Below are 8,561 nucleotides of genomic sequence, written 5' to 3' on the forward strand. Positions count from 1 at the left end.
GGGTACATTCCTCAATACACTGAGTTCCTCTTAGCCAAAGCAGCAGTCATTGAGAACCCATCGCAGCAACACTCTTTGAAACCAGGCTTTTACTTTTTCTATTTCACTGTACCAACTCCCATCAAGCCCTCATGTGTGACTTAGGAAGGAGATGAGCAGAAAGGTGGAAAAATGCCTGTAGGAACAAGGATTCTGCAGTCCCAATCTCAGGTCATGTAAACCAAGACTCAGCACAACTTGTGAGGCAGGAAACAATCAATACGAGAACACTCAGCTGAGGACAGACAGACATGAAACAGAACAATAACATGCACCAAGCAGTGACTTACAGGGAAGCCTAGGGCATGAGATTAGGGCCCCATGGGCAGAGCTTAGGTAAGAAGGAAGGTGATTTGGGTTTCTGTACTATTGCATTCTAATTAGCAGAAGTTAATTCAGAAGTTAACCAGTTGGCCCTCTCAAGTCTAACACAGAGGAATAAGGCAAGGCCCCGTAGTGCTTTGCTTGGGCTGCCATAACAAAATACCACTGACTGAAACAATTGAAATTTACTTTCTCACAGTTCTGGAAGCTAGAAGTCCAAAATCAAGATGCCAGCAACATGGTTTCATTGTGTGTGTGTGTGTGTGTGTGTGTGTGTGTGTGCATGAAAACCTTATATTCTTCATAGTTCAGGCTCATTTTGGGAAGCTTTTCTTATTTATGCTTTGGATTAGCCTTTCAACTATATTAAAGCATGGAGGGATGAACTTGTTACTTTACCAAAGTTAAATGAAGCAGAGTCAAGTCCAAGTTTAAGGCAGAGGTATTTCCCACCACTCTAAAGACTTACTGTCCAGTACTGGACGCTGGAGACAAGAACTCCAACAAGGAAATGCCTCTGGTCAGGAAGGGCAAAGGCCCTGGGAGTTGCCTCAGCCTGATTCTACCGCTTTGCTAAGGTCCCCTAGAAAACAGGGTTGATGAATTATGATATTGTATAGGTCTCCTACTTGTGTCTTCCTAACCATCTCACACAGTAAATTACTACCCTGAGTAGAAAGCATGCAATTTGAGGTGAGACAAGCAAATTCTAGACCAATCAGGGTTTCAGACCACTCCCATCTGAAGAATCTAGGGACCCAATTTCCATTTGGAACATTCCGTGTGATTCCTGCAGACCAAGAGCCAAGACGCACGATTTAGAGGAATAAAACAAAACAAAAAGCCCACAGAAAGAAGCCATGGCATCAAGAGAAGCAGCTGCATACCATAAGTTAAACATGCTGCCAAGGGCTGAGTCAACGTCCTCAATCTGAAGGTCCTGCCCCGCTTTCCACTAGTGAGCGGTGGGAGCACTACAGGCCATAGTCCTAGCCTAGACCTGCCTCACTCCAGGTTCAGAAAAGCTTCACTCCTGGTTAGCAGCCTTACGGTCGCATGTTCTAAGCGTCCAAGAGATCTAAATAATAAAAAAGACTGCATGGTTTTGAAGGTAGATAGAATGCACTTCTGGGTTTGCAGTATGGAAAAACTGGCCACCCAACACTGGGTGCCAGGAAGTGCGCCCGTTGGCACAGTGCTATGGCTCGCAAGGTCAGCTCGCCAAGCGCCTTCCTGTCCCTGGTCGCCGGCGCACAGGTAATGATGGCGCAAGGGGTTGCTGAGCTGTGCCTTAGCACAAGCGCTGGCCTTGCCCGTGGTGCTCTTGATGTGGAAAACTTGGATGTTCTGCCAATTCTTGAGCAATGACCAGGAGCTTGGCAGCTAAGTGGGTGTTGTACACAAGCTGCCATCTGTCATCTTCATGTACCAACAGCCACGGCCAGGCACAGCACCTTCTCCCACTGGGCTTTGATCACCGCTTCACTTCATCCACATTGGCCACCATGTTCTCACTGTGGGTCAGGCAAGGAAGGGAACTTGCCAGCCCTATCTAGGCCTGGCCCCAGCATTCCTGGGATTTGCTTAATCAGAGATTCTGAAGCCAAAAAGGCATCATACTTCTTGGCCAACTTCTTGACTAATTTTTTAATCTTGCTGCGGTTTTTTTTTTTTTTTGGCTCCTGGATGTCCATGTAGGGAATATCCACAGCCTTGGCTTCACCACAGTGCTGTTGTTCTCTCAAGACATATGGAGAACTTGGGGTGGGGAGTGGACATAAGCCTGATGGTGTCTGAAGAAGCAGTTGTCCTTCTGAGCCTCATAGTTCTTCATGCCGATTTGCAGCTTCACTGTCTGCAAAAACTTCCGGTGCTGGCCCTGGTTGCCATTGCAGGACTTCCCACACTGCTTTATACAGCGTGTCATAGGAGACTTTGCTGCTCATGGTACCACATGCTCTATTAACAGGAAAAGAGACAACACAGGCTTCATTCTGAGACCTCTTCTCTTGGCTCATTCAAAGCTACCCTCTAGCTGCATGTTCCCATAGCCTTTCCTTGGTGTGTACCCCGAGAGAGGAAAAGAGGGAGCAAACATAGGTGTCTTTTCTTGTAAAGGCACAAATCCTGCTGACCAGGGCCTACCCCATAGCCCCACTTAACCCTAATTAGTTCCTTAAAAGAACTATCTCCAACTATAGCCACACTGGGCATTAGGAATGAATGAATTTGAGGAGGATGCCAGAGGGCACAAATGTTCCGTTCATAATAGGCCCCTATAGAGGATGAGCTTTCCCAGTTCCTGGGAAAGGAATATTTGAGAATGCCTACAGGAAATTTAGAACTATGATTTGATTATTAGCATAATATGTAGTATTTGCTTTAATAATACAACGGAGAAAAGGGAACCCTCTTACACTGTTGGTGGGAATGTGAACTGGTGCAGCCACTCTGGAAAACTGTGTGGAGGTTCCTCAAAGAGTTAAAAATAGACCTGCCCTACGACCCAGCAATTGCACTGTTGGGGATTTACCCCAAAGATTCAGATGCAATGAAACGTCGGGACACCTGCACCCCGATGTTTCTATCAGCAATGGCCACAATAGCCAAACTGTGGAAGGAGCCTCGGTGTCCATCGAAAGATGAATGGATAAAGAAGATGTGGTTTATGTATACAATGGACTATTACTCAGCAATTAGAAACGACAAATACCCACCATTTGCTTCAACGTGGATGGAACTGGAGGGTATTATGCTGAGTGAAGTAAGTCAATCGGAGAAGGACAAACAGTGTATGTTCTCATTCATTTGGGGAATATGAATAATAGTGAAAGGGAATATAAAGGAAGGGAAAAGAAATGTTGGGAAATATCAGGAAGGGAGACAGAACATAAAGACTCCTAACTCGGGGAAACGAACTGGGGGTGGTGGAAGGGGAGGAGGGCGGGTGTTGGAGGGGAATGGGTGACGGGCACTGAGGTGGACACTTGACGGGATGAGCACTGGGTGTTTTTCTGTATGTTGGTAAATTAAACACCAATAAAAGTTAATTAAAAAAATAATAATAATACAACAAAAAGATTTTCAACAGAATGTCAGGGAAGAGAAGACAGACCACCTAAGAAAAAGAATTAGCATGAAAAGGACTGGATAACACTTCCTATAGAACAAAAGTCAGAAGAAGGATCGAGTGTTGGAAGTGTGAAATTTGGGGGAAAAAATGGAGAGGTGTCACCAGTGAGCTGGGAGAAGCTGGTGCAATGTATGATATTCTGCTCCCCTGCTCTTTCCTCGTAAGATCACAAGTCTGTTGGGATTTCTTATAAGCAGAGTAAAAGGGCCAAGCCAGCAATAGTTTACAACAAGGAAAGTACCACCTTTATGGGAGGTAGGGAGCAATGTGTGGCTGTGTTTTAGATTGTCATGCACCTGCAGAGCACCATTTACAGGATGGTCCCATAGACTGAAGAATAGTGTTATCCAGATGTCAATCAGTTTAGTCTAAATTGACCCAAATCTGAGGAGTATCTGAGGCCCTGGGTCAATTATTTGCCTATTCATTTACCCACACATACATTTATTAAATTCCTGCTCAGTATTGAAAAGCTGGGATAAAACAACATGAGTAATACATGGAACTTGCTTTCGGGGAACTCATAATCTATATGCACAATTAAACATGATGTTCTATGATATGTTCTGTAGGAGTTGCATAAATAGAGCAAGAAGACAGTGATTAATTCAAACTGGGTGAGAATGGAGAGGAGAGCATCAGAGAAAATATATTCAAGCTGGGAGAGAAAGGATGATTTGAACACCAGCAAATTACCATTGTGGATGCAAGGGAAAAGGTAATTCGGTTGGATTGAATGAGCAGCACACAGGCATGGAGACATTAAAGGATATGGTGTGTGTGTGTGTCAAGTAGCACAGGAGATGAAATATAATTTTGGTAGGCAAGACTGGAAAGACAGTTGTGACGAGATTGTGAAAATCCTTGTAAGTCATTCTAAGAAGTTGGATTTTAATCTGTAAGAAACGGGGACCTATCAAAAATTCAATCCAGAGAAAGGACATAATTATTTATGAACTTAAAAGCAGCTCACAGTAGGGAAGGGAATAAAAGAAGGAAGACTTGAGAGCATTGCATAGTGCAGAGGAGAAAAAATAAGGACAGTGGGAAAGGAGAGAGTAGAACCAAGCAGACAGAGCTAGGGATTTCAGAGCTGGACTCGACACACTCTTGGTACTGTGGAGAGATTGATTAAAAACAGTCAAGGTGGTTTAACCAGGTTTCTGTGACACGAATTAAAAGTAAAATTTAGTGATACAACTGTCTCCAATATTGGGATTCTATGGACTTATAGAAGAGCAAATGGGGAAAGAAAAACAGAAAACAATTTATTGTGACAAAAATTACATGATCTTATGTTAATTATGGATAAGTCTATATTTACTTAATTAGCTATGAGCTTACCCTTTTATATTTCCTTGAAGAACTAGTTCGATAAAACTGGCTACTGTGTTCCCAAAATGCCAGTGGGCTTTAGAGAGAAATTCTCTCTCAAGGCAGGGAGTTTTCAACACATAGTGATACCTTTGAAATTTGTTTCTCTACCAATTTGGTCTTCCACTGACTTGTTATTATTATATTTTCCTATAATCAGGACATTGCCCATCTGTTCAATAATGTTTTAGCCTGAACAATATGGATGGGATGGATGACAAGGGAAAAGGACAACAATATGATGTTGCTGCTGTTTTAATCTTTACTAAGCTTAAATATGAGGGTCTCAATGTCCCCAATAATCTTAACTCACAGAATGGACTATGAGTCTTTTCCCAGACAGGAAGTGACGCTGCTTTTTTCTCCTTCTGATGTGCCACTGTTCCCCTGAAGATTTGGGAAAGGTCATTGGACAGGGTACCAGCATTGGCTCGGGGTTCAATAACTTCCAAGAATGCTGACAGGATTCTCAAAATCTACTCAGCTTACTAGAGATGCTGACCTGTGGGGCCAGCTCATTCAGCATGTCACATGGAGGCAAAGGGGTTCCAAACGTGTTGGATTATGGCTTCTGGCAACGGGTGCTGCTGGCACTAGAAAGCCTTACCCCTCTGCTTCTGTTTTGACTCCCTGTTGTCTCTGAACCTTCAGAAAGCAAGTCAGTGGGAGTCCAACGTATTTGGTTTTTATTATACCGTTTCCATATAATCTTGCTCTATAATTATTTAAATACAATTAGTCTCAATTACTAACCCATATTGCTATGAGAAAAAAAATAATTACTAATGAGAAGAGAGCATGTGTATACAATTCTTTTGGTCTTTTGCTCTAAAAAAATACTCTTTTCCGAAATTTATTAGGTTAGTTCTTTTCTTCGCCATCCCATTATTTTTTATTAATTGTATCTCTTTGTATGTAACAATAAACATATTATTTTGTATATTTTTAAGACAATGCTCATCTTATTAAAGAAGAAAATAAGCACAAATCAATTGTGGTTATATAGTTACACTTTAGAGCCTGAACTGATAACACGGAAGAGGTTCAACCTCAATACTTGCCCTGTAGGCAAAAGGCAAGGTAATCACATTAACGTTACATTGTGTAATCCTAGAATTTTGCAATTAGGATTTTACTTCCTTTGGTCCAGGAATATTTCTTCCCTACTCAGTATCTCACGCATGCCATTAAACACTTAGTGTCCTTAAATGCTTACCCAGTCTGGGGTTACCAAACAGTAAGCCATCTTTGCAATGACTAGCATTCATTGAGAACTTACTATGTGCTACTCATAGTGTTAAGTGCTTTAAATGTATTAACTCACGTAATCCTCACAATGGCCTGTAAGAGCACTACTATCATTACTCTTCCTCTTGTTCCAATAAGCTACAGATGCAAAGAAAGACAATTTTCCAAGGTAGCAAAGCTAATATGTAGGAGAACTGGGATTCTTATTCTGGAAACTGTCCTCTTAACCACCAAGGAATACTTTTTGTTGTTGTTTATTTATTTTACTAAAGATTTTATTTATTTGACAGAGTGAGAGAGACAGCACAAGCTGGGGGAGCAGCAGGCAGAGGGAGAGGAAGAAGCAGGCTCACCACTGAGAGAAAGCCTAAGGACAACAGCAATGATGTGAGGCTCCATCCCAGGACCCAGGGATCATGACCTGAACTGAAGGCAGATGCTTAACCAACTGAGCCACCCAGGTGCCCCTGTTGATCTTGTTTAAATTACGTACACATGTAGAAAAAAGTCATGAAGGGTCATATTAGCATTTTTCAGTGATGGGATTTCACATGGTTTTTATTGTATTTTTAATTTTTTATTATGAAATAATTTTAAATTTACAGAAATGTTGTTAAAAAACTACTATATAGACCATGCTTCCCCTGATTAATATGCTACATAATCAAAGCACAATTTTTGAAACCAGGGAATTAATATTGGTACCTCCTATTAGTGAAAGTACAGACCTTATCCAAATTTCACCAGTTTTTCTACCAATCTCCTTTTTGTGTTCCAGGACCCAAACCAGATCCCACATTGCATTTAATCATCATGTTTTCTTCATTTTCTCTAATCTGTGACAGTTCCGCAGTCTTATCTTTCATGACCTTGTCAATTTTGAAGACTTCTGGTAAAGGTTCAGAAGAATGTTTGTTTGGGTTTAACTAGTGTTTTCTTATAGTTAAGCTGAAGTTATGCATTTTTGGCAAGATTATCACAGAATTGATATCCTCTGTATCAGTAGAGTATACATGATGTTGATACTTTTTAATTATTATGATATTAACACTAATAACTTTAAGTTGATGTTTGCTAAGTTTCTCTGTGTTTTCCCTTTATAGTTAACAAATACATTGTGTAAGACCTTTTGAGATATACACTTGCCCTGTTTCTCCTAAAACTTTTACCCACTAACTTAGCAAGCATCCTTGGAATGTGCCTGCAATTATTACTGTGGGGTTTACCTAATAAAGTTTGTATTTCCTTCACCTCTTCTACATTGATGAAATGGAATTCTTCTGTAAGAAAGAGTTATCTTTCTTCTCCCCCATTTTTCTGTTTGATTATTTATATCAATGTGGGCTTGTGGATATTCATTTTATTCTATTGGTTATAATTCAATACTCTCATCTATTTTGTTCCATGCTTGGCCGCCAGGAGCTCTTTTATTGTGGTTCTTGTGATCTTTCAACATAACCCATTCTTTTTTCAAACACTTCTTTATTTTCTGCTACAAAAAATGTTCTAAGATCTTGTATCTTCCCTAATCCAGTATGGGAATCAACTGTGTCTCCAAAGTCTGGTTTCTTTTAGTGGAGAATGGTATTTAGAAACCAAGGTCTGCACACTAGGTATGCTCATTGCTACTGGGCTTGTCTTTCTTCTAGGCCCACTCAGTGAACAGATTAAAAATATGTGTACGTACAGTCAACCTCATATACACACACATCTATATTTATCTCTGTCACTATCTGTAAAAATATATTAAAAACCACAGGTTCATATTGATGTCTCCAATTTCAATACCACAAGGTTCATTTTAGCCTTTTCCTATTCCTTATTTGTAACATTTTTCTCTGACCATAAGAAATGTGGTTTTAATTAAATACAATATGTTTTATTTACGCAATTCTAGTATATCCAAAAAGCAGTCTCAGAGTTGCTAACCATATTGCTATGAGAAAAAAAATTACTAATGAAAAGAGAGCATGAATATACAATTCTTTTGGTCTTTGCTTTAAAAATATTATTTTCCAAAATTTCTTAGGTTAGTTCTTTTCTTCCCCATCCCATTATTTTTTCCCATACCATTATTTTTTCCCATACCATTATTTTTTAATTAATTATATCTTAGTATTTAAAAATAAACATACATCATTTTGTACATTTTTAAGACAATATTCTCTGGGTTCTGTATATTACCTAGAGGATAGAAACTGTATGAACAAAATAAAGTATGAAGGTGAAAACAAATATGTTTCCTAAGTGATGCTATTATGTTTACCACTTTGGTAACACATGCTTACAAATATTTTTGTTGGGTTCAGCCACTGGGTTTGTGAACCTTTGTCTGAAGATGCTCTGAAGCTCCAGCCCCAGCCCCTCCTATGGCTGCTCAGCTGTCATGTTGCTTGTGTTATCCGCCTTTACCAGTACTTAAAATAGTCACATCATTTCAAGG

The sequence above is a fragment of the Vulpes lagopus genome, chromosome 6 (assembly GCF_018345385.1).
Source record: "Vulpes lagopus strain Blue_001 chromosome 6, ASM1834538v1, whole genome shotgun sequence".
NCBI lineage: Eukaryota > Metazoa > Chordata > Mammalia > Carnivora > Canidae > Vulpes > Vulpes lagopus.